The sequence below is a fragment of the Pipistrellus kuhlii genome, unplaced genomic scaffold, assembly GCF_014108245.1.
Source record: "Pipistrellus kuhlii isolate mPipKuh1 unplaced genomic scaffold, mPipKuh1.p scaffold_m20_p_9, whole genome shotgun sequence".
In the NCBI taxonomy this organism is placed as follows: domain Eukaryota; kingdom Metazoa; phylum Chordata; class Mammalia; order Chiroptera; family Vespertilionidae; genus Pipistrellus; species Pipistrellus kuhlii.
Window position 1 is genome coordinate 25,495,415 of NW_023425595.1, and position 27,193 is coordinate 25,522,607.

Consider the following 27,193-nt stretch of genomic DNA (forward strand, 5'->3'; position numbering starts at 1 on the left):
CAAATCCTAATGAACAGGGTAAATGCTTAGGGCCTAAGAAAATGTGAGAAGATACAGAAGACTTGCTGGTTCGCAAAAATGGAAATTACAAGAAAGAAGAAATTTGATTCTTCTGTCAGCTCAGCTCCTGCCTGGGCCCTCAAGCCAAGCAAAAAGTCCAGGTTTCAAGAGCAATGGAGAAGTTTAGTCCATTCCCCCTTCTCTCCCTCCCAGAGGGTGTAAGCTTTTTCATTCATTCACCCACTCACTCATTCACTAATTCAGTCATCCCACAGATATCCACTGGATGTCTACATTGCAAAGCTAGAAAGCTAGGCACACACATGGCATATGTTTTTATCAGCATACGTTTAATTATATTTTATTTTGGAGAGTTCTGCCCTTAAAGATACCAAAAATGAGTAACCATCATCAGAACCATTACTCACTCCTGTTAATAAAAGTTATAGCACTTGGAAATGTTAGCTATTACCATCACTTCCAAATACTTTTACTTGTACACACACACTCTCAGCTTCTCTGTACTAGGCAGAATACAAGGCTGAGATACAGTTACTCCCCTCCAGGCGCTCAGCGGGAGAGAATGAGGTAAGCTCAAGATGTAGAAGACAATGTGATTAATAAGCTTGTCCTCAAAGGCCAACAGATCGACAGGCACAGGACCCACTGTACTTTGCATTCTGAAACCATCTGTGATTTGTCATCCAGTGTGGACAGACTCCCGCAGGGACGTCGACGGTGCTCCCTCCTGCCTGTGCATTGATGTGTTGTTGGTGGGACGGTCAGGAAAATGAATGCCACAATGGCTAACACAACATCTGTGGGCTTATTCACCACATTTCCAACATCATCATCTGCTTTGCCATGTGTCTCAAAGCAGGGATAATTTAATGCTAACGTTGAGTTACAGAATGGGGGACTGAGGGAAAGAAGGGAGGCTTAGTTACAGTAGGAGCTGGGAAGGCTGCTATGAAATAGTGGACATTCTTCTCTTTAAAAGAAGAGCTCACAATGGCAAGAGTGTATCCCAAGTAAGTACAGGTGGAAGGAGAAGGCACAGAAGTAGAGAGATGGTTGAGCGTGGATGAAATTGGGGAATACTAGGTGGGAGTGACTGGCCAAGAGGTTGGAAGAGAGGACCAAGACTTTCTCATTGGGAGTTAATATAATGGGGGTCACCTGGTATCAGACACCTCAAACATCTGTAATGTCTCAGAACAGGGAAGAGTGGCTCGTTCAGCAAAATCCCACATACCAAACTGAGTGGTCAAAATGTATTCTCCCTGAACTTGTCAGGAGGCTGGTCCAACACACACATCGCCTTCCTCTCGTCTAGGTACATGGAGGGGAGCTCCCAAAACCAACCAACCACAATGCCGACTCAGCTGTAATTGAAGATAAGTATAATAGGACGTGTCTCTGAGTTGGCAGGAGTCGAGTTCTTCCAACATAACTCTTTCTACTCTCTAAAATGAAACCCATGCCATTTTTATTTTTTTTTAACAGCATATCCAGGGCCACTCTGCTTCCAGGGGATTTGCAGTTTTAGCCAATTTGCTTAGAGGATAGCTGTGCAAATTTGCACTACCTCATGAGCCTGGGTTTGAGAAGGACGGGAGGGATCTCCAGCTATAACAGGAAAGAATTTAATAAAAAGCAGAACCCAGAGCCCATGCAAACAATGGCTGCTCTTGCAGGTCAACTCACGCCAGGCACCACGCACCCAGCGCTCTGAGGAACGCAACAAATGAATCCCAGTGCCCCAAAGTCATCCCCTCCCCAGGTATATTCTGAATGCCTATGATAGGCGAAGCACTATGGAGAATATAAAGTTGTATACGCCTCAGCCCATACCCTGAAAGAGCTTACAGTTTTGGAGGAAGAAAGGACACCTACAAAGGATGGTTAAACATGATGGACTTAAACACACAGGACAGTGAAAGTGGCATGAAGACAATGATGGGCCAAAGGGAGTGAAGACCCCCCACCTGGTAAAGGAAGAGCAAATTGCGAAAAGACTTCCTGGAGGAAGCAGCTGTAGAGAAAGCCAGTGTGCTAGGGGCCATTATCCCCAGGGACTAAGCAGAGGAATCCAGGCTCAGCGAGCGTGGAGGACTTGCACAAGGTCACACACATCACTGGTGGCAGAGCCAAGACCCAAAGGTCTTCTCCTCTGCTATAAGAAGCTTTCCTAGGAGTACAGCACATTGAGAAAATGCCGTGAATCCAATTTGTAGGAAAGATACCTAGTGGGGCACCAGGCTAGAGCGATACACTGAGGCCACGCTGCGGGGTCTCCTACTCCATGCAGAGGGAATGCACATGCTGGTTGGGGATGAAGCATGTAGGGACTGGGAGGCTTTTGAGGAATGACAGTTTGGGATCACGTGTAGGTACTAAGAGCCACGGGAGCCAGCGGTCTAGGTTTGTATCCCAGCGCTGACAGCTATGTAAAACTATGAACAAAGTAGTATTTAATGTCTCTGTGCCTCCACTTCCTCATTTATTAAGTGGGGAGGATAATCCTAAACCCACTTCACAGAATTATTGTGAAAATTAAATGAATTGCAAAGCAGAAAGAATAATGCTATCCATAAGAACTGCTATCAAAGTATTATTAGATAATGATGGTTATAATGATGCAGCAACTTAATTAACCAGATGAGACTCACTGAGGTTGGCAGATTATCTGAGGGAGGACTGGAGTAGTTCAGACAAGAGAAGATGGTAGTAGCTGCAGGGGAATGGAAAGGAAGCAACCCTTTTGAGAGATCCCAGAACTGAGACGGAGAGAGGTTTCCCTGAGGCTTACAGCCTGGGGGAAAAAGGTAGTGCTGCTAGGGGGTGGCCCCTCAGCAACAAGACAGAGGATTCTTTGCCTAACTCTGCTCCTTGCACATCCAGGCACACTTCTCTGAGTCTTCTATCTCTATAATGGGGCTAACAATCGTTACCCTTTCTACGTTTGGCATTGTTGTTTCAGACATAAAGCACTGTACAGATAAAAGGGGCAAAACAAGAAAGACTTGTGACAAGGGATCAGCCTGGGGAATGAGCCACGGGAGAGAGAGGAAACCCAAGTTAACTTTGTACACCTGTAACCTTCCCAGATAGGAGCACTGAGGGTCAGTTCCAGATTCTCACCCTACATAGCTGTAGGCTGGTGCCAGCCCAGGAACACGGACACCTGAGGCTGCCACAGAACAGAGGATAGCACCCCTCAAAGGTCTGGTTCAAGGGGTAGGCCAGGAGGCAGCCCCCAATAGGGACAACAGGATTCACCATTCCAGGGCACACCAGAAATAAAGTTTGACGTGCAGAGAAAAAGCACACCCACTGACTCTACCTCCTCCAGCTCTCCGGTCATAAAGCCTGTGAGCACATCAAAAGGAGAGTCTGGAGCCAGCCAGAGAGGAGAAAGCAGGCAGCCCTCCAGCATTTGCCTTCCACTGTAACCAAATGTTTGTTTACATGTCCTACATTATCTTGTCATTCCTTGGATAAGATTTCTTCTAGAAACTCGTTCGTTGTTTTTTTTATGTTAAGTACAGCCTATGTCCTCAAGGAAACAATAAAAATCAGCAGCTTGTATTCCCCATGTACGTTTCCTTCCTTCCTTCCTTCCTTCCTTCCTTCCTTCCTTCCTTCCTCCCTCCCTCCCTCCCTCCCTCCCTCCCTCCCTCCTTCCCTCCCTCCCTCCCTCCTTCCCTCCCTCCTTTCCTTCCTTCCTGTTAAACTAAGAATATTTTTCCTTTGATTTTTCAAGAGTGGGAGGAGAAACAGAAAGAGAGACACATCAATTGGTTGCCTCCCACCTGCACTCCTACCAAGACCAGGGCTGGGGACTGAGCCTGCAACTGAGGTATGTGCCCTTGACTGGAATCGAGCCTGGGACCCTTCAGTCTACAGGCCAGCACTCAATCCACTGAGCCAAACCGGCTAGGGGAAATTTTCTTTATTTTATGTTCAATGGGAAATCAGGACCCCAGCCCAAGTCTCTACTCTGGTAGACCCCCATGCACCTCCTCACATCATTCACCTTCACAGATGGGAACAGTCTCCTTTACACAATCTCTCTCCCACTAGCCGGGGGTTCCTTGAAGGTCCTTAAAAGAGCCTGGAGTCCTCATTCTTCTCTGAACCCCCACCACCCAAAACAGACCCAGGCACATACACTGAAATTTCATCCCAAAGGCAGTGAGAGCCCATAGCACAACCCGCTCTAATCACGCAACTCTCCCCATACTCAAAAAAGACTCAAAAGCCGAAACCAGTTTGGCTCAGTGGATAGAGCATCAGCCTGCGGACTGAAAGGTCCCAGGTTCGATTCCGGTCAAGGGCATGTACCTGGATTGCGGGCACATCCCCAGTAGGAGGTGTGCAAGAGGCAGCTGATCAATGATTCTCTCTCATGGATGTTTCTAACTATTCCTCTCCTTTCCTCTCTGTAAAAAAAATCAATAAAATATATATTAAAAAAAAAAAAAAGACTCAACAAAGCAGCACCTCATTTATTCAAATCTTCCTTGTTTGGTTTTCCAAAAACCTGATTTTCCAGATTAAAAAAAAAGGTGGAGGGGAGCTAATTTAGGTGTGAGATGTTAGTTGGTGTTTTGAGAGTTCTGTTTGATACAAGTTCTGAAAAAGTAAAGGCCTTATCACTCCAAAATACAGTCACTAACTTCAAACCACACAAGAATCGTGCCTTCTCCTTTCAACCAACTTTCCCGTCTGACTTTCAACAGTTTTTAAGTTGAAAACCAAAGGAAGCCTTTATTTAAAGAAAGAAAAAAAGATCTAAGCAAACAGTTCTGAGTGTTCTCTAAGAATGTGGACTCTAAGAATACAATCTGTCCACACAAGGATAAACGCAGTTTTATTAAAGAAAACACAACGGGCTTCCACACTCCCTTCAAATAGTGTACACTATACACACAAAGAAGCAAACGCAGACTCAAAGGGACAACAGAGTCACCAGTGGGGGCCTGCTATGGCTTTGCTCAAAAGCTCAACTCTAAGGCAGGAGCCTATGCTAGAGACAACTCCTGGCTTTGTCCTTCCCACAGTGATCTCCCTCACGACCATCCAGAGGAGCTCAGGAGATGACTACAGAATCATGCAATAGAGCTACTTTATTGAAGAAACAGTGAACCGGATTAATCATCCACAATACCAAGCCCCTTGGCACTAAATATGTTCAAGACTTCAAACACTCCTGGAGTTTCAATTTATTCTAAATATAGACCTGAAATCATAAACTAAGGAGCAAAAGCAGTGGGGTTTTAAATGATTGACCAACTCCATTCAAATATCCCACATTGCTCTTCTGAGGGAAAATAAATGCGTCAAGAAATACAACTTCTGCCCAGGCCTGGTGGCTGTTTGCTGGAGCAGCATCACAGACACCAAAAGGACGCTGGTTCTGCTCTTCGTTGAGTATGTACAGAAAGCAATGTTTCTCCCTCACGTGAATGTTCCTCTTTCTCTCTCTCTCTCTCTCTCTCTCTCTCTCTCTCTCTCTCTCTCTCTCTCTCTTTTTTAATTTTTATTGATTTCAGAGCGGAAGGAAGAGGGAGAGAGAAACATCAATGATGAGAAAGAATCATTGATTGGCTGCCTCCTGCACACCCCACACTGGGGATTGAGCCCACAACCCAGGCATGTGCCCTGACCTGACCTGACTAAGAGTCTGACTGTGGCCTCTTGGTCACAGGTCGACACTCAAGCACTGAGCCACACTGGCTGGGCTTTTTCTTCCTCCTATTCTCCCTTCCTTCATTCCCTCCCTTCCATTCTCCCTTTCTCCCCTCCTTTTCTCTCTCCCTTTCCTTCCCTTCTCTTGCCTTCCCTCCTCTCTCTAAAAATCTATAAACATATAGTTGGGTGAGGATTAAAAAAAAAAAAAAAAAAAGGAAAGAAATACAATTTCTATAAATTCTCCCATCATGGGAACAAAAGTATGGCCTTTAAGAACATTAGCAGAGCCTTAACTGGTTTGGCTCAATGGATAGAGTGTTGGCCTGCGGACCGAAGGGTCCCAGGTTCAATTCCAGTCAAGGGCATGTATCTTGGTTGTGGGCACATCCCCAGTAGGGGGTGTTGCAGGAGGCAGCTGATGAATGTTTCTAGCTATCTATCCTTCTCCCTTCCTCTCTGTAAAAAATCAATAAAATATATATATATATTTTTTAAAAGAACATTAGCAGAAACTAAAATAGATGCAAAACTTATTTCCACCACACTCCACAGATAATAGACACTATTTTGTTTAATAATTTTAAAATATATTATGTGTTTATAATTTGGATCCTCTAACTACATGAGCATTTGTCAAGCACCTGGATGTCAGAATTATAAAACTGAATGACCATTTTGCTCCTGTCCACAAGGAGCTCATACGTTGGGTATTTGTGCCTAAAATAAAAGGGTTTAATGGGTGATGCTCTTTTATCTAAGAAACTTTTAATAATAGGAAAAAAGTCCGAGGTTCTTTGCAGCAGTGTTTTATTTTCCCCAGTTAAAGAATTGGCATAAATAGAATGATCTAAAAAGGAGATGCTGCTAAACCCAAAGTTGGGGAATTTTAATCAGAACATTATTCACCAAAGTAACTGCTAGGTGGCAAGGCCTGCAATAGATATTGATCACAATCAACCTCCACTCTTCATAATGAATTCATATACCACTTGACCAACTTTCCTAGATTAAAACACTCCCAGGCCTGTGCTTGACTCAATGGCAGATAACTAATGCTTCCCCCAAAAGATCACACATTCACTTTACTCTATTTGAATAATTTCCCAAACAGTGGGCTGGGTCCAGATAACTCTACATGAAGCTAATCTTCAACAAGTGAGGCCAGGAGCTCCGGTCCCTGGGATTTCATTCATTCCAACTCATTCAACAAATAATGTATTAAGCACCAACTCCAGGGACTTTCTCAACACTGAGCAGTTATACTGGCAAAGAAAACAGACATGGAGCCTTCCCTCATGGGGCTTACAATCTAGCAAGTAAGATAGGTAATCAATACAGTTTATTTGTTTATTCATTTTAAGGAGGGAAATAAATGAACAAGATACAGGGATTCTGAATGACAAGCACCTGGGTGGGAAGGCAGAGGGGAAGATAGGCACCTACTAGATGGGATGGTTAGGCCAGGGAGAGTCTCTTCGAGAAAATCCTACAGAAGATATATTCTTGTAACTTTTAAAATACTTGTTACAAAGGCTGGTATGACTGTTACTGAAAAAATGTTTTGAATAACTAATATATATAACTTAGAAAAGAGAAAAATATTTTTAAATGATGCTAAATTAATTTATAAATTAAATGAAACCACAATAAACACAGTTTCAGGGGGGAAAAAGTTTTAAAATAGACAAAAGTGCTTCTAAAAAATAAATACATAGGTAAACTTGTGGGGAAAATACAGGGGGAAAATTCTTAAAAAGCAGAGTAATGAGAAAGAAGTAACTGATTTATGTATTAAAACCCTTCACAGCCGAAACCCGTTTGGCTCAATGGATAGAGCGTCGGCTTGGGGACTGAAGGGTCCCGGGTTCGATTCTAGTCAGGGGCATGTACCTTGGTTGCGGGCATATCCCCAGTAGGGGGTATGCAAGAGGCAGCTGATTGATGACTCTCTCTCATTGATGTTTCTAACTCTCTATCTCTCTCCCTGCCTCTCTGTACAAAATCAATAAAAATATATTATAAAAAAAAAAAACCTTCACAGAGCTATGATAATTAAAGATCTGGTAGACAGTGAAACATATATAAATTTAATGTATGGATTCAAGGAGAACAGATTCAGTGAATAGCTGGGACAAGCCAAGCATTAGTTGAAACTATCTGGATCCGCACCTCACTCTTTATAACATACTAGATAAATTCTAGACACATCCAACTATGTGAAGTATGTTTTGACTTCTTTTTCTTTTTAAATAGAAGACTCTTTTCCAATAAGTAAGACAGTCTTTTGCATGCAAAAACAAAACAAAAAAACACCTTGGAATCATAAGAGTTGCTAAATCTGACTTAAATGTAATTTGTGCCTGGAAAAGTGATATAAATAACAAGGAAACTCAAAAGGTCAATGTCAAACCTAGAAAGAATATGTGGGATTACCCCATCTCACAGTCCCCTGAAGTTCCCTGAGAGACTATTAACATTGCTTCTCAAATTTTAATGTGCATAGTGGTCACCAGGAATCTGGTTAAAATGAGACTTCTAACTCGGCAGGCCTGGAGTGGGTTTCAGATTCTGCATTTCTAACCAGCCCCCAGGCAATGTCATGTAGCTAAATATTACAGAACTTCTCTGAAGAGACATAGAGCTAGCACTGAAGAGGCCTCAGATGATTTCAAAGAATCACCTGGGAGGTTTCAGAAGGAACACCCACCTAAGTGTCACCTTGTGTCATTCTGATTTAGGTCAAGGGTGAACAATGGGAACCAGTATTTAAAAAAAAAAAAAAAAAAAAAAAAAAAAAAAAAAAAAGCTCCCTGTGTGACAAAGATATTCAGCCTGATTTGAAATCCAGTGGAGAAGACGGTCTGAGTTCCTTCCTGCTCTTGCTCCGAATGCCACAGAGACCTGTCTGAACTTGTAGTTTTAAACCATTTCTTTCCCATCCCCAGATCCCACCTGCCCTCCCGCTCCCACCCTAAAGTCACCTTTCTGCAGCCTTGTCCTAACAATCTCCTCCCACTACAAAGGCTGACAAAAGGGAGAGAGCACAGCACAGGAGGACTAGGAGCATGATTAAGGGACATCCCACACCTGACATCCCTGTGAGGGCTCAGGCTTGGTCACTGTTTAACCATTATTGGCTGTGAGATCCCAAGTGAGCCTCCTATCTTCTTAGACTCCACTTCCTCATTTGCAAAACCCAGGTTGTTCTGAGGCATAATCAAGTTAACCTATTGGAAGAAATATGTGTAAATTGTAAAGCATCACAGGAACATTAGTCATGTATTAGGTACGTGACGCCTGGGAACACACACAATTCCAAACCACGCACGCTGACATCCCAGTAACTATGTGCATCGTTCCCCTTCCCATGCCTTATCAATTCAAGGAAAACAGGATTCTCCAGGTTTCCATTTTCTAAATATGTAAACTAAACTTCATGAATAAAAATAGGTAGAACATAACATTTCATATCCAGCCTAAACTGAAAAGGACTTCAAAATTTATAGAACATGCCAACAAACGAATGCTGCGCTATATCTGCTAATATACATGCTAAGGGATTTGCAAAACAAATTCTAACTTCTTAAACATTTCTACTCCATTTCTAAGTGTTAGGTCCCACCTAAAATGTATACTGCCCCGTCTCCCCCACCCTCCAAATCTGGGGAACAGCAGAGGAAGTAGGTGTTTTGTTTCCATCCACACAGGCACACATCTTAATTGGTCTCCTTAAGAGAGATATTTGCTATGTAATGCATTTGCTAATAAAATCCACTGAATTTGGAAGATTCTCTGACAAAGGAAGCTTGAAGCACGTGCCCAACAGACACACTGGATCTATCTGCCAAGGCCCCTGAGAGCACACCTTTCACACTGCACAGGGACGAGAGGGGAGAAGAAGGAGGTGGCGCCACCAGGCAGGACTCTCAGACCTAATGACACACCTGGTTTCCCTCTTCCCAGGTGCTCAGCCATCCAGAACTCCTCCATGTCCAGGGGGTATGACTAGGAAAATTCCTCACCTGCCACTTAGGAAGTAAGTACCCCATAAACTAACTCCACAAGGCGTACCAGGCAGCAGCAAGGCCTTAGCCAGGCCTTGAAATGTCCCAGTGTCAGCCACAGGTGAAGGGTCCAGGTAGCTAAGCATCCTCATGATATTCCCTCAGACTAAATCCACAGCAGACGGCCGGACCGCAGCCCTGCACAGCCAACCACACAGACTCCAGATACTACCACAGGGAGCGTGCTGCCTTAAGAGAGTGGGCCCCTCCAGAACACCACACAAGCATATTTCCCAGCAAACTGATAGCCAGAGACCATTTGGTTTCAATTAACAGAAACCCACTCCCAATAACCTAGGGGGAGGTGGGGGGGGGGGGAGGGTAAGGTTCATTATAAGGCCAAGGGGTTTATCAGAAGACCCCTGAATTGGGAACTGCAGCCAGCTCTGATGTGAAATGGAAACCAAGAAATAGAAAACCATAAGGAAATGAAACTATTCCCAAGGTCTCTCACCTCCTCCTCTGCACAACAGCTTTTTTCTTTTCTCTCTGCAAAGCCGTTTGAGTCCACACTTCTCTGTACCTGTGGGTCAAACATCTACTCCCCAGGTAGCTTTTCCCTGAACTAGTGTGAGCAGGAGAGACAAACCAGGATTGCTGTCTCAATCCCAACATATTCAGGAGACAGAGTTTAACTCAGCTGGGTCAGATGTGCCCCTTTGATCCAAACATCAGAAAGAAGGTGGGTGAGCTGGTCTAACCATAGAGGATATTTACCTGTCCACCACAATTACAAAAAAATAACAGTACAAATGGCAGCTTGATGAACTCCAACCTTTGTTAAAGCCACAAGGTTTTCCAAAGGTATCATCTTGACTTCTTATCATCACTCCAAGGAAGCACAGTTGTAAACAGCCAGATCCTCAAATAACAGATAAATGTCTTCTTTGTAGCTTGCTTCCTGGTTGCTTGGGGTGGAGGAAAAAAAAAGCATTTTGTTGTTATCAAATAGGAATTTATTTCTGGTTCGTCCCTTTGCCTGGAAATGAGCAGGACCTGGACAATTCACGAAAACGTCCTTGAGATCATGAATGCAAGGACGGGGTAGAGAGGCAACCACAGTGGAGACACACACAACACACACACAGAGAGAACTGAAGCCTTCAAGGCAGCTGAACAAAAATAATTTTCCACAGGTAGAATCTATTCTGTATAAAGGTTAAATTAAACAAAGGTCCTTCCTTACAAAAGCCACTGGGCTTTTCATAAAGTAGCCCCAAAGAGTCCATCAGTCGGAGTTTCTTTCACCTAGGGGCAGCAAACGCATTCCTCACAGAACATGGACTGCTCTGTGCAGTCGCTAATAAGATATCTGTTACAGGAGGCTTACAAATCCATTTACATTGATTTTAATTAAGGAATCAATCCCTGGCCCTGAACAACTTGGTCCAGAGACGATAACCAATTCAAGATTCAGTCTGTATTCCCGGCCTAAAATCTGCATTAAAGAGAAGTTAATTCTCAGATCAATGCAGGACAAATAAAAATAATTGGGTTTGTATCTCTCAGCAAAAAGAAACGTCTCTTCCAAGTTTAGACAATAACTCTCCAACATTAATAAGAGGAATATATTTCCAGGGATTTCCTAGCAAACTCAACTAGGCAAAGGGATTTTTGGTAAAAGCTTTACATCTGGAAAACTGGGGTCAGACATTATGATTCTTAGTCAAACCTCTGAAATCAACTGAGCCCAACTTTCTCAAAAGCTTATCAGAACCTTTCAGGCCAGACAGAGGTTGAACAGAGAATTACCCAAACACAAAACACAAATGACAAGTAAGAACAAAGTGGCACTCACCAGCCTGACTGTGCTCTGAATCAGCCGTGCTTCATTAAAGAGGCAGGCAAACTTTTGCATTTGCTTTTATTTTATCTTTTATAAAGGCTGAGGTAGAATTTGACTTTTCTGACCTTGCTGAGCTGACTATGAATCGGAAACAAGCTCAATTAAAAGACAGCATAAATGTATGATTGCTCATCATTTCATTTTTTTTTAAATATATTTTTATTGATTTCAGAGAGAAGGGAGAGGGAGTGAGAGAGAGAGAAACATCAAGGATGAGAGATAATCATTGAATGGCTGCCTCCTGCATGCCCTCTACTGGGGATGGAGGCCACAACTTGGGTATGTGCCCTTGATTGGAATCAAACCTAGGACCCTTCAGTCCACTCTATCCACTGAGCCAAACCAGCCAGGGCATCATCATTTCATTTTGTTTCCTTTTTTTTTCCTGGTCTACACAGTCTATTTTTAAACTTTTATCAGAACTTTCCAATGACTCCTTATAAACCTATAGTGGAAAAAAAATCTAGTTTCAGTCCCATTTTCTCAAATCCCCCAGCTAGCCAATACCAATTGATGCAGAAACAGAAGAGTTAGCCAATATGTGAAAACACATCACACTTGATTTTAATTTTTTAACATAAAAAAAGTCCATAAACTCACCAACAAAACAGAAAGCAGCAGTGAGTACCTACCCCGCACAGACAGGGACCCCTACCTGTGCCTGCTCCAACTTAGGAACTCAGACAACAAAAGGAGGCTGCTCAGAAAAGAGAAGAATAAATCCAAGTTGCAGCAGACCCATTACAATAGGAGACAACCACTTCATGTTTCTCCCTTACTTTTAAAAATATTTAATAGGACAGTTATCAAATTGATTTTGAAGTTAGTAATACCAGCCTGAAACACTGCAAAAGGAACCCCCCAACCCTGACAAAGACCCTGTGTATAAGGAAATAAACTGTGAGCAAGAGACAGACCAGAGCTTAGGCAGCTGGCACAAGCTTGTGTTCTCTCCTCTCCCCTTCCCTCTGTCCTCCCCGCCCTCTCTTCCTCTCTCTCTCTGTTTCTCAACTGGGTGAACAAAACAAAAGGAGTTGACACTTTAGCTATACATATGGAGTCCAGAGCTCTCTGTCTAATGTCAGCTTGCCTGCCCACAAGTTTGAGGATTCACTGGAACACTAAAGCTCCTTGAAACGTTGCCATGCGTTTGCTGGAGCCTTTCGGCAGATGCAGCCTGCCACCTTCCCTGGCTGAGTCGGGCAGGGCTGCTCAGCAGAGCAGGGCATGCCAGGGTAGTCTGACATTCAGATCAAGACCACAAATTATAACCAGTTTCAGTAAATTGACTGGAGTGCCTTTGTTCCTCAGACATACATCTTCCTACGGCTTACAAATGCAGGCAGCAGAACCTAACCACCAACGCGAATAGAGCCAACACTGGGAAAGGAAGTTATTGAAGCCTGGATTTCCTGCTTTTGCTTGTAGCCAAGAACTATGAGGCTTGTAGTGGTTTCAGGAACTGACTCATCTAATGATTCATGGATAAGATACTGCTTTTAATATGTTTCTGACCGGCAGCTCAAGAACTTCACAACCAATCTGAACCTGTGCTTCACTCTTATTTGCAAATGAACAGTCACAAGCACAATACACAGGAGGACAAGAGTTAAGGAAACAATGAAAACATCACACCAGGGGCAGGAAGAGTGGAATGTGACTATCACATGGGAAGCCATGAGCAAAAAGCCTAATCCGTGGGCTGTGACTTGACAGCGTCCAAACTTCCCAACAGTGGATAACAGGTGGGATAAGGTTTATTTTTAGATGTCATTCCCCTAGATGTAAAAATAGATTTAGCCCAGCAATATTTTAATTCAAGAGCATCTGGGGTTGTGACTCTAAATACCCAAGATGTAAAGAAGGGTGTAGTTCCAGGTTTAACTGTTATATCTGCAAGCCAGAGAGAGTGCAGGGTTAACCTGCTAATGAGTAACGGACAATAAAGGGCCCGCAGTGGAACCCATTCTTAAACTCATCCTCCAAGGAAGACTGCAATTTGGTTATTTCCACTCACCTTCAGACCATTGTTCTCCCCTCTCTCCGCCCCACATGCTCACACAAAGACACCCACAGACACCCACAGACCCACACACACACACACACACACACACACACACACTCACAGTCCTAAAGAGCAAAGCTCTCTAAGAGTACAAAGTCAGGAGCTGACTTCCCTGTGAATTCATCCATCAAGGAGAAGTCTGGGGCACTGGGGGGGGGGGGGGGGGGGGACACGACACGACACATTTTCAAAGTGTTGATTGGTTTCAACACAACCTCAGTGGCACAGAGGGAAAGGGGGTAAAGAAAACAAAAAAATGTACGCTGGTTGGGGGGTGGGGGTGGAGGAAGCAATGAGAACAGTTGACCAGGCAGGGCCAAAGTGCAGGGCTGGCTGGCAGGCGCTGCTAGGCTGGGCTCCTCAACTGATTTACTGACATGACGTCAGTGGCTCCAGTCCAGCCTTTTCCTTGGTAGCTTTTACCACATGCCTCCTGAAGCCTAACTCTGCTAGGGAGCCACAGGACCACAATGAAAATTCCCTTTGTGAAATCAAGTATACCTCGGGGCACAGAGGCCAGCCTGTGAATTACAGGCTCCTCACCCTCTCTGTGCCCACCGAGGAAAAGGGAGGGAATAAACCCCAACAATACTGAACTGTCCTTAATACAGAGGAACCAGTAAAAGAAGCTAACTGCCTTTAAAAAAAAAATTTTTTTTAAGCCTAAGGGCCTTGGGAGGGGTGCAAAATTTCATAGTTCAGGACGCTAATTAACTTCTCAGGGATGTCATCAATGATGATAACTTCAGGACTATTCCCTCATTCTGTTGTGAGGCTGTACTGTGACTTTGAATGCATGGGGCTTTGTTTCACCACCACCAACAACAACAAAAAGTATTACTTAAGTGGAAACTCCAGGCCGGAAAAGGACCTCTGAAGAAAGTATTACAGCAGCTTATCTTTAAAATGAGTTTTTCGTTGTTGCTGTTTTTTGGTTTTTTGCCCTAGTGCATATTCTGTGATGCACCAACATGGGCATAAAACAATATCCAAGAAGCAAAGACAGGAATTACTAAAAATAAGTCTAATAGCAGACCTGTTAAACAAAAAAATACTCATTTTAGACTTACAGGCTTTTTATTGTATACCCACAATACCATAACAGCTGTGTTTCATGTACGACTCCACTACACAAATGAAACTATAAACCTTTAAAAAAAAAAAAAATGTAGCTGCCCGACCACAGTGGCTCAGTTGTTGAAGGCCAACCTATGAACCAGATGATCACGGTTTGCTTCCAGTCAGGGCACACTCTCTCTCTCTTCCTCTCTAAAACCAATAAAAATATATTTTATTTAATATATTTAAATAAAAATAATAAAAATAATGTGTTAGTGATAAATTCTTCAAATGACTAAAAAATTAAATATACTCTATTTTAAACACTTCAGGAGAGGAAGGTATAACACTTAAGTATTTACTCAAACAGATGTGTGCAAATGATCCCAAGAATATCATCAAATTACAATTTGTAGTCTGAATGGCTCTGAGAGGTAATAAGAAATTTCTCACCTTCTAGTTATTTAAACAAGGGGTAGACCAAATATCACCAAGATCTTAAGTGAAGTCTAAGTTATCATGAGCTTTGGCCTTTGAGGTGAGAGTCAAACTATGAACTGTCCATGGGGAATTCTTCAATTTGGCTTTTTTCTTAATGGAGAAAAAAACAAGAGGATAAGCACAGGCATGTAAGTGGCAAATGAGAGTCAATGGGGCCAGCATGAGACAAGTAAGCAAGAATGGGGAGTTGGATCAACAAGTTGACATGGTTGGGGGATGGGGAGCAGAGAACCTTCCTAGCACCACATTGTAGCCCTGAAATACCATTTCCCACTAAAATAAACCAAAATTCTACAGAAATTATCCATTTTAAGTCCAAGAACATACAAGAAGAGATTGGATAGCAAGTAACCTATCAAAAACTAGCAGGGTCACATCAAAAGGACACATGAGTAAACTAAAGAAACTCCCACTGGCCAAAGATGGTACCAATTGAGTATCAATGAAGACAGTAATTGATGATGCCTTGATGTGTGGCTGGGGAGACAAGAAGAGATAAAACAAAGAACTTATATACCTATGTGCATAGCCATGGACACAGGCAATAGGATAGTGAAGACCTGGGGGGATGGGTGGGGACTAGGAAGGAGGGTGTGGAGGGGGGAAATGGGTAATAACTGTAATACTATCAGCAATAAAAAATATATACTTTTTAAAAAGTAACTACAATGGATTCAAAAGCATCCAATCATTTAAAACCTATGATTGTATAAGGATATAAAAAAACAAAACAAAAAAACCCAGAAACCTGCCTTTCCTATATAAACTATTCACCAGGTTAACCAAATAATTGATCAGAAAGTCTCTCTAAAAGAGGGCATGAGTGTGTGTGTGGGGGGAGCCGGTGGGTGTGAGAGGAACCAATGAGGGAATAAGGACACATATGTAATACCTCAATCAATAAAGAAAAGAAAAAAAAGAGTATTCTAGGGGTGGGTCTGGTCCTTGGCAGCAGAGGGCACCATGATGGGTGGCGAGGCCACCACAGCAGTGAGAGAGCGGGTTTCAGGAGTACGGTAGGTACATACCTAGCTGTTCCACTCCCTGGCTTCCTTGGCGAGCAAAAAGCAATGGAAGGCCCACTTAGAATTCATCTGTGCCACCTGCCCGACACTTGCGACCCTCCCCATGGCGGCAGCCACCTGGACCAGCTGCTGTTCCTCTCTCTGGTGTCGGCAGTTACAATAAAAACCTTTTAGATAAGGTGCTGGAAATGGCTGATGGGATTGAAGTGGAAAACCTGCCGTTTACTACCAGAAGTGAATTAATGAAAAAGCATCAAAGCAAAGGCAGACGATGCATCACATTTTCATTATCAGCTACAGGCTATCAGGGATGCGAGGACGAATGTGACTTTGACCACAGAAGCTCTCTTAAGACGCCTGGTATTACCAATATGTAGAAAAGAGGTAGTTGGAATGAAAGTGGCATTTTAAAAGGTCTCATTCTCCCAGGAGCTATCATTGTAAAAGTGTGCATGGATATTTATGTATTTATAAATCATGTATTTTTATTCTGTTCTGAATATCAAACTTTTTGTTAAAATGCATCTTTTTTATTAATGTTGATGTAATAATGACAGGTCATGGATTTTACATTTTTGGTTTCTCAACAATGTACCTTTAAGTGTGACTCTGGTTTTATGGTTTTTCGTGCCCCACCCCACTGAGGCAAGCCAGATCCCTTATTTCCAATTTCTATCTGAAGTTTACTCTGCCCACATAATCCACTGCCACACACAATCATCTTTTTGTAATGAGGTGAGAGTGAGAATCAAACCATAGGCTTCCGGTACCCATCAGCTCAAGGGAAGAAGCAGCCTACAAAAGGGCATCTGATCTTACTTTAAAACTGACAAAAGATTCCATAGTTGGATCCAGGCAGCCAGTTGGTCTATACTGAAGGTCACTCCCAGCTGCTGAGTAAAGGTCACTTGTTTTTTTCTGGAGGGAGCCTTAGGCTCTTATCTTCTCCTAGACTTGAGGAACTGCCAAGCACAGAGCCCCCTCAAGAAATTCTTTATTGCAGTGCTGCTCTGCTCTGAAATTCTGGTATTAATTTCCTGCTTTTAGTTAATGTATCTGCTCTTTATCTTTTCCCCGCTCTTCTTTTTTATTTAATATCCACCATTAAGTACTTACCTCCAAGCATAAATACTGAGAGAGGGACATCATTTAGGAGGCAGCAATGTAATAGCCAATCACAGTCGGATTCATTCATCATGGGACAGTAGTGAATAAGACAGTGGATCCTACTTTAGCTTAACCTACTGATAAACCCAGGTACTTGAACACCCAGAAGTGCTAAAGAGGAGAGCTGTGGGAGCATGGTATCTGGTGGCAGAGAAGTGGGAGGACTCTTGCCATGGCTTAAGGCTACTAGTAAGACCAGGCTGCATGCTTTGGAAGGGCCTCAATCTTTGTGCAGCTTTTGGCTCTCATCTGTAGTGACCACTAGAACGGACCAAAGTTGGAAGAAACAGGATCTCTGACCTACAATCCTGAACAAGCCACTTCTCTCCCACAGCCTTACCTGGAAAATAAGAGATCGTAGAAATATCTACTACCAGAACTATGGCAAGGATTAAGGCCAAGCACAAGCTTAATGATCCTTAGCTGCTTCTTTTCCTCAAATGTAGCCTAGCCTCTTTCATTTGGATTATCTGTACAAACCTGTGAGACTTCAAAAAAACAAATAATAAAGTAGAAAAAAATAACAATAAAAGAGTATTCTAGCTAATGAATGAAAAAAGAATGAGAGAATTAGAATATTACCAGTGACGCATATAAAATAATAGACATAGGCAGAAATCATAAATCAATGACTGCTAATATCACAAAGATGAGACAACTACACATTAGGGGCCTTCTGGTGGAATACTAGTTATAAAATATTCCTGTCCAGAAAATAAAAAAATTTAACCTGAATCAGACCAAGCTTCTAGATCTAAATCCCCATTTATAGGAAATACAGAAGATAGAACATAACCAGGACATGGGGATGCAACTGCGAAAATCAAAATGAGGAAAACGCCACAAGAGAAACAATGAGGCTTTTTAAATAACAAATCAACTGCAAGAAAGAAAGAGAGAAAAAAAAGGCAGAGGAGAAGCCTTAAAAGATTTTTAAGAAACATATTAACCATATATAACCTGTTGGTCTTGTTTGAAACCTGAATTGAACAAACCAACTGTGGGAAAACATTTGAGACAATCCAGGAAAATTGAACAGCGACTAGGTATTTGATATTGAAGAATTATTAAAATGTCTCTATGATATTATACTTTTATACTTTGTTGTTTTTTCAAAAGAATCATATTGTTAAAAATACATACCCAAAAAAATTAGAGATGAGAAAGGAGATAGGGGGATAGAAGAAACAATAATGGCCATGACTTTATGACTACTGCTAAGGGATGGTGGTCCCAGGGGGGCTCATGACCCTCTACTGTGCTGAATTTTTCCATAATAAAACTTTAGAAAACCTAAAATTAAAAGTAGACAGCAATCCTGTCCTCCTCCTTCAAAGAGAGAGAAAGATGCTATGGGGAGAAGCATTCGGCACTCAAAGTCGTGGTTGCTGGGGGCGGTAATCGCAGTCATAATCACATCAGCAGCTAACATTTATGGGACACTTACGCTCTGCCAGGCATGTGCTGGCCCTCAGTTAACCCTTGTGATAGCACACAAGGAATGCTATGTCCATTTTACAGGTAAGGATACTGGGGTTCAGAAAAATTAGAGAAGATCCTCAAGGACAACCAGACAAGAGGGTGAAATGTGGGTGACTCCACGAATTCATGAGCATAATGAGAATCAGAATGAGTTCTGTCTTTTCAAAATAGTAGCAACTTTTAAGAGGGCTGGTAACGCCACAATCCAAAAGAGTCAATGCTCTCCAGTGTTAAAGAGAGAGGGCTGAGAAGTGCTGCTTTAGGGATGACCATTTTTGGTGAAACTGGGGAGCTGCAGAGGCAGACTCTAAAATCTCAAAGTGATAAGAGCGGAGGAGAAAACATGAAAAGTGGAAGGCATGTGTGCAAGTGTGTATGTGTAAAAACAAGAAGGCAAAAATGGTCTGGAGAAAAGGGGAGAAAAATAACAGAGCAAGAAATCCAGCTTAACATTGAACCCAAAGGAGAAAGATGGGGGGGGGGGGGGGGAAGCAAATAAATGAGCACCTGTCAGACGAATGCAGTCTAGCTGGGACAAATCCTCTGGATCTTGGATGGAGAAACAAAGGGTAGAGGAAGCAGGAGAGTTCAAAATGGGTTGGGGGAACAAATGGAGATACTCACTGTGGGCCATTTACCATATTTCATCATATTTCACTTTAAACTCACACTCAGGAGGCATTATTATTTTCTTCATTTTTCAGATAAGGAAATGGAGTCCCAAAGAGATTAAATACTTTACCTGCTATCCCAGCCAATAAGCGGAACTCAGGTCTGACTTCAAAGCCATGCTTTTAGGTTGCTTAACTAAATATATCAAGCACTAGAGAACTATACAAATTTAGGTCAACACCAAAATGGCCAATAGCAGAAAGTCAGTGGAGAAAGTCTAAGAAAGGGACATGTCCTGAGAAGGAGGGAAATACATGGGCACAAGTCCCAGAGTGACCAGAGCTGGGTGAACAGAGGAAAAGACAGTATCAACCAGTCCACTCCCTTCCACTAAACACCAACCACCAAGATGTCAAAGATGGACAGCAACTCCATTAGCAATCCCATTTCAAAGCCCTTAATGACTTTTTTTTAGAGGCCTGATTATTAAGGGCTGAGGAAGCAGTTAACTCCTTTCTACCGAGCGCCCCTACCACTGCCCATCACATATCACACCCTAAGACAGAGCCCAAGTCACGTGGGTGTCAAGGGCAGAAATTCTCTCCATCTCTTAGGTTCCCCAGCACTCCCACTATCCTGGAGTGAAGTCAAGGTCATATGCCTAAACTCTACCCCCAGCATGAGTCATTTCCATATCCAAACCTTCCTAGTGGTAGAGGGGGCTAAATTATTCTGACAGCCTGCCAACAGAGCACATTCCAAAGAAAAACCAGATAAACTGGTAGGTCCAGTTCCAAGCTTCAAAACCACAACAGCCCCCAGCCCATAAACATACACACACACACACACACACACCTGTAGAGCAGTCTGGATCAACCCAGCCCCTTCATTAGTAGTAGGATTACCCTCACATTTTCAATGGCCAGTACAACCAGTCTGAGGGGTGAATGATATTACAGCCTCTGTCATCTGAAACCAAAAGGGAAAGGTGAATCTTGCCCCTTCTCAGGAGGATGAATGACTAGGGTGGGAAGAGCTTGACTGAGTCACGCCCAGCATTTTAGAACCTTAGCCACATGTTTGTTCTGAAGGTAGAGTAAAATGGGTCACCAAGAACACAAAATACTCTGTGCTTTTTGTGCTTTGTGTACTTTTGAGTACTTGGCCTTTTGTGGACAGATACTCCAAGTGAGGGAAGTCTACCTTTGTTTCAATGCCACAATCAATCTTAAATCCATTCAATGACACAATAAAACCAGAGTGACTTAATGAACAGACTTCTGTTAGTCTGGCAACTGTGAAGTCACACAATCTAGGAACTGGCCTTAAATTTGGCCCTGTAACTCAGGCTGTGGGCCCTGGGGCAGATTACTAAACCTCTCTGAGCTTCACCTTCTTCAACTACAAATTGGAGCTCTTAGGTTCCAAGAAAAGGTAATGCTGAATGAAGAATGGGCATAAGACAGAATCTGACCTACGAGCCTTCCTTTCTTATCCAAATTCTCCCAGAGTGGCCCAAAGAATTAGTGCCACTAAAAGAAGAGTTATAGCATGAACTCAGAAGACTTGCACCTCCTCCACAAAGTCTAGTTTGAGGAGGAGTGTGCAGTGTGGTGGATGGGATGACTCAGACAAGGTAATTCTCCTAGACTTTTCTGCCTGAGGCATTCACATTTTATCTCTTTAATCTAAAGCTCAGCTCAAAAGCTGGCTTGAGGGGCAGATGGCCCAGTATCATCTTCCCAGTAAAAGAAACCAAAGATTTTCAAGCAATTTGCCCAAAGTCCCAGGGAAAGCCAATATCGGGGGCTATCCAACAGCCTTTCTTTCCCCCCAGTTGGAAGTCCCTAGAGGACTTTAAAGGCCTTCTCCCAAATGATTGGCCCCAATAAGAAAACAGTTCTCCAGGCACACAACAGCAAAGCCTAGACGCCACTGTTTCAGCAACACTTTCCCAAGTTACTGCTTAAACTAGGGGTGTTGAACTCAATCAGAGAAGGGGCCAAAATCTAAAATCCAGCCTAAATCGCGGGCCGAATGGTTTACTGAACAGTCATAAACTGTCATTGTGATGGAAACGCAGCGGAGTGCAGTGATGACAGCGCGGTGCGGGCCACATTGCAAGGCCTGGCGGGACGGATTTGGCCCGATGGCCCGCGGGCCTTGTGTTTGACACATGTGGCTTAAACCATGGATAAAATAACTCAGTACATAGTGGTATCAAGAGATCCACCTGCAGCCAATGAGTGCTGTTACAATTACGTTTAGATTTAGGCAAAGTAATAAAATTTCTTTAATTCCTAAAATCCCACTCCATTTCCCATGCCATGTGTATTCAGGCACACCATCGAACATCTTTACACAGTCTCCGAAGAACGCAGATAAGCGAGTTCGAAACCAAAGACTGTTGAAAGCACAGGTCCAACATCATCAGAAATGCCCCAAATTTCAATGACAAACCTTTCAAAATTCCACTGGGAAAAGCTTCCTAAATTACTTTACTAGTCAAAAAGGAAATGAACCAATGCTGAATCATTCCTATAAATGATGAGAAAAAAATTTTTTTTTTTCATACATTAGGAATTGATCCTCAGAATAGCTGAGGATTCTAAACACTTTGGTTGAAACTAGCACATGTTTATAGGACAAGTTGTTCCCTGAAATTCCCTTCTATTATAGCTCAGGGCTCACAACAGCATGGGACACTCCTTCAAGAATGATACTGTCTAGAGCTCAACACCAGGACACTACAAAGGCCTCCTGCCCGGATTTTCTCTCCATTCTGCTTAATTAAAGGGAGCCAGCCAGTTTCCTATTAGTAGAATGACCATGTAGTTTACCGTCCACCGGACATTTGAAAGTAAAAAGGGGCGCTGATTATTAAGGATTACGCCAAGACAAGAAGCATAAGCCAGGCCTGTGGCAGGCAAGCCTTTACACAGCCACATGAACAGTAAAGAACAACCCTTCCGAAAATGCAAATGGATAAAAACTGCCACAAACAGATATTATGAGGGAGACAGCATCTGGTGGAAGGTCTCAGGAACCAGAAAAAACAAGTTGAAATTAAGAAAAAACTGGGCCACGCGCAGCCTGTAGCGTGAGATATAAATTAACCTGACTGTGAGTTTCTTTTTTCCCCCCATCTTAAATCAGTGTACAAATCAGATTCAATAGTTGACTTGTGGCCTCATGATCTCCTAGTTTGTTCTTCATGACTTCAGTTCTTGGGCTGTTTAAAGTATAAGCTACATGGGCGGTTGGACACAGTCAACATCTATCATTAAGGAGGGAGTCATTCCACACCATTAGAATCATTCTTTATAAAATAAAAAATAAAAAAGCTTCCATTTTACATATATCTTTAGGATCCTCACTAAAACCAGTAAACTAGTACAAATGCAAAGTCTTAGATGGCCACTTTGAATGAAACAAATGTCACGTGAGTGTGAGAAATGCTGGTGTGCACAGTCAATGCTATTCCATGATAACTATATTGACTGTTCTGTTTTTCCTGTGAAATTATAACTTACCCACCCTTTTCAAGTACAGTAAGTCCTCAGTTAATATCGACGACATGTTTCAAGATGTTAAGTGAAAAAGGCGTAACAAAACCAATTTTATCATAAGCTAATTTACATAAATAAAACTTAAGTTCTTACAGCATCTCATCAGTGTTTTAAGGAAACAACTCTGAACAAAACGTCATAGCTGTTGTTTTTTAGTAGATTCACAAGATTGTGAACCAACTGTTTTTTAAATCAACCTTTCTCCCTTCTTCAACAGTTAGCTAGCTGCCTTTAAAAAATCCCTGTCCCCAACAACTTCACACATCCCTCAAGTAATTTTTAACCTAAAGACTGGGAAACCACATTAGTTCTACATACTGTGCTAAGAGACAATAGATGTGTTCTCCAGCCCTGGCTCACACAAAACAATCTTAACTACTCAAAGCAATAGCAGGGAGTGGCCCGCCCGGGTCCACAAAGGAGGGGACGCTGACCCACACTGAAGTGTAGCTAGGGATCTAAGCAGACACAGCTCGCTTAAGGCTTCGGAGTGGAAAAAGTAGGTCTCTACCCACTCTACCCAGGGTACTAACCCAAGCAGACACTCATCTTAGATTAACAAACACGCTCTTACATATGCAAATATATTGGCAAAGGGCTGGGCTACCATTCACATAAAAGTGTTAATTATTATGTAAATTATGTTTAAGACCCAAAGCAAAGAGCCTGCTGGGAGTGGCAAAGCAAAGACTTAATTCCTGAGCTTGGAGTACCTACTTGGAGGAGCAGGCTGGCTGGGGATTTTAATAGCAGCCACACTGAGCTAGCTTTTAACTAAACTTTACCACAACTCTTCTAGATAGATAACGTCATCCCCATTTTTCAGATGACGAAACTGAGGGCACAAATTAAGCAACAGCTTGCACTAAGCGGGTATTAAGCAGTGCAGGAGCCATAGCAGGTTTGGCTCAGTGGATAGATAAAGAGTTTCACCCTGCAGACTAAAGGGTCTCGGGTTCCATTCTGGTCAAAGGCATGTACCTCGGTTGCAGGCTTTATCCCTGGCCCTTGGGGGAGGCAATCAAACAATGTTTATCTCTCACCATGGATGTTTCTCTCTGCCTCTCCCCCTCACTTCTACTCTCTCTAAAGGTACGGGGTGGTTCCTCTCTGCCCCTAGTTCTCTCCCACCTGAGGCTTAATGCCCTCACACCACCAGCGGACAGGAACTCCTCAAGGGAGCTGCCAGCAGGCCCAGGGCTCTAATCACAGAATCTCTGTGAAGTGTTCCTTTCAACCACCTTAGAGAAGAGCTTTCAGAACCCAATCCCAAAGTTAGGAGCACAGTTCCTAAGTAAGAACCTAAGAAAAGAGTTTCCTTTTGCGTGGATGAAGGTACATCAAACTCACTTTTTCAGAAGCATTTCCATTTGATTCGTACTACCACTTGGCAAAGAATGACCTCAAATATGATGTATTTACTGATGGATTTCCTCCACTTTATCAACAGGGGAAGTGTGGTTCAAAGCGATTAATAGTCCAGGACTTTATGGGATGTACCAGCCTGCCCTGGATTTCTGTCCATTTGCCTGAGACCAGAAGTCCGGTTCTCCTAAGTAACTCTGCCTCAGCCCTGGGTGTTCCTCAAGAATACCCGTCCAGGCTGACCTGGCAGGAAATCTGTGAAGATGTGGTAGGCAAGATAACATTTGAATTTGTCATTTACTGAACACTTACTAAATGTCAGGCATACAGGAGGCATTCTATCAGGATTTCCAAATGGGAACACTGAGGCTGAGAGAGGAGGTACAGTCAAACCTCGTTTCTCAAAAGTCTCCCATCTCAAACAATTCAGTTTTCAACCAAGTTGTCCATAGAAAAAAAATATCTCGGTTTTCAACCTGACAACCCTTTCATGATGATACCTCAGCATGACAGAAAGTGTCCTTCACGCCGAAACCGGTTTAGCTCAATGGATAGAGCGTCGGCTTGAGGACTGAAAGGACCTGGGTTCGATTCCGGTCAAGGGCATGTACCTTGGTTGCGGGCATATCCCCAGTAGGGGGGTGTGCAAGAGGCAACTGACTGATGACTCTCTCTCATCGATGTTTCTGGCTCTCTATCTCTCTCCCTTCCTCTCTGTACAAAATCAATAAAATATATTATAAAAAAAAAAGTGTCCTTCAGGCAACAAACAAAGGAAAGAATGCTTTTATTGCTGGTGAAATTGATGATTAGTATAATTTTAAAACATAAAGAGGGTTAATGTTGCTAAGGGTATGAATGTGATCACAAAACAACAATTACAGGCACTTGAATAGGTAGAAAAACTGTTGTTGATTGGATAAAGAAAAAGTAGTTAGCTGGTAGCATTTCTGAGGCAGTGATACATGAAAATTTTGTTTAAGGCTAGTATGGGATGGTTTGATAAATTTAAGAAAAGAAGTGTTTATAAACAGTATATTAGACATGTATTGTATTTATATAAGAAAGGTTAAAACAGGGAATCATTTGGGGGTCAGGGATGGATTAATCCAATTTACAAAATTCTAATAGGGGAAAATGATTCTGTTTTTGAGCAAATCACTTCTCAAACAACCTTCCAGAACGAATTAAGTTCGAGAGAGGAGGTCCAATGTAATTTGACCAGGGCCACAGAACCAGTGAGTGGCTGAGCCAAGAATCCAAATAAGGTGCTCAGCCGGCGTGGTTGAGCTTCAACCTAAGAACCAAGAGGTAACTGTTCAATTCCCAGTCAAGGCATATATCTGGATTGCTAGCTCCATCTCCAGAGGGAATGTGCAGGAGACAGCCCATCAATGATGCTTCTATCTCTCTGCCCCTCTCCCTTCCTCTCTCTAAAATCAATAAAATTTAATTTTGAAAAGATATTGTTGCATCCTACCCAGTTTGGCTCAGTGGATAGAACGTTGGCCTGCAGACTGAAGGGTCTCAGGTTTGATTCTGGTCAAGGGCATATACATCTGTTGCAGGTTCGATGCTTGGCTCTGGTCACATTATTTGGCCTTGGTCAAAACACAATCTATCAATGTGTTTCTCTCATATTGATGTTTCTCTCTCTTTATCTCTCTCCCACCCTTACACTCTTTCTAAAAATCAATAGAAAAATATCCTCAGATGAGGATTAACAAATGAACAAACAAAATATATATTTCTGTATCACTCAGAAATCTTATTTTATGCATACTGAAACCTTTTAAGTATGTCAATCTTGTGCAGACATAAAGAGTAAAGTATAAGCAAAATAAACTGGGTAAGATATACGTAAAACAACTGCTCAAAGAGACAAATATCCATGCTGCTCCGCACACTATCGCCCCCTGTGACAAAAGCATTCTGCATTTGTTCTACAGCACATGTGTCAAACACAAGGCCCGCGGGCCAAATCCGTCCCGCCAGGCCTTGCAATGTGGCCCGCACAGTGCTGTCATCACTGCACTCCGCTGCGTTTCCATCACAATGACAGTTTATGACTGTTCAGTAAACCATTCGGCCCGCGATTTAGGCTGGATTTTAGATTTTGGCCCCTTCTCTGATTGAGTTTGACACCCCTATTCTACAGGCTTTGATGAGTGTGTGCAACCACATCATGGATGGTGACCACGGCCTGGCCAATCAGAATTGAAGGGTATGTTCAAATACAGGAGAAGTTTGCATCTTGGAACATGGGATACTCTGCCTCAGCCCTGTTTCCCCACTAGACTGTGATGATCTCTTTACATGCCTGTTTCCCTTCCTGTAAATTTTACTGATCACCATTCATTGGCCATCTTTTTCTGATCACCAAAACCCTGGCACACAGTAGCACCTGTAAATGTTTAAATGTCCAGGGTCAAGTAGCAGTTCTATGTAGAACTGGGAGCATCTGGATTTCAAGGAACCCAAAGGTGGAAGGAACAGAGAAAAAAGAATGAAAAGCCACATATGGTTTATCAGCAGCGGGTTCGTCTCTAGGCTGCTGTCAGCATCACCCATTGTACCACCGCACTCTGCAGTGTCAAGGGATACCATCTGAGGAGCTCAGCGAGCAGTTCAGACAGCATCCCCACTACTCAAAAAATAAAAACACCTCTGCAAGCAGCCAGGTAAGAATTAGTCTTTAAACCCTTTCCCAGCAAGCCTGACACAGGCCTCTATTATCACAT

General features: G+C 42.8%; 1 protein-coding gene and 1 pseudogene across 10 annotated transcripts in view; one reads left to right on the forward strand and one right to left on the reverse strand.

Annotated features, from left to right (window-relative positions):
* TEAD1 (TEA domain transcription factor 1) overlaps positions 1-27,193 on the reverse strand; it is a 255,016-nt gene that overhangs the window by 218,977 nt on the left and 8,846 nt on the right. The window lies entirely within an intron of this gene.
* On the forward strand, positions 16,196-16,724 carry LOC118712595 (annotated as a pseudogene).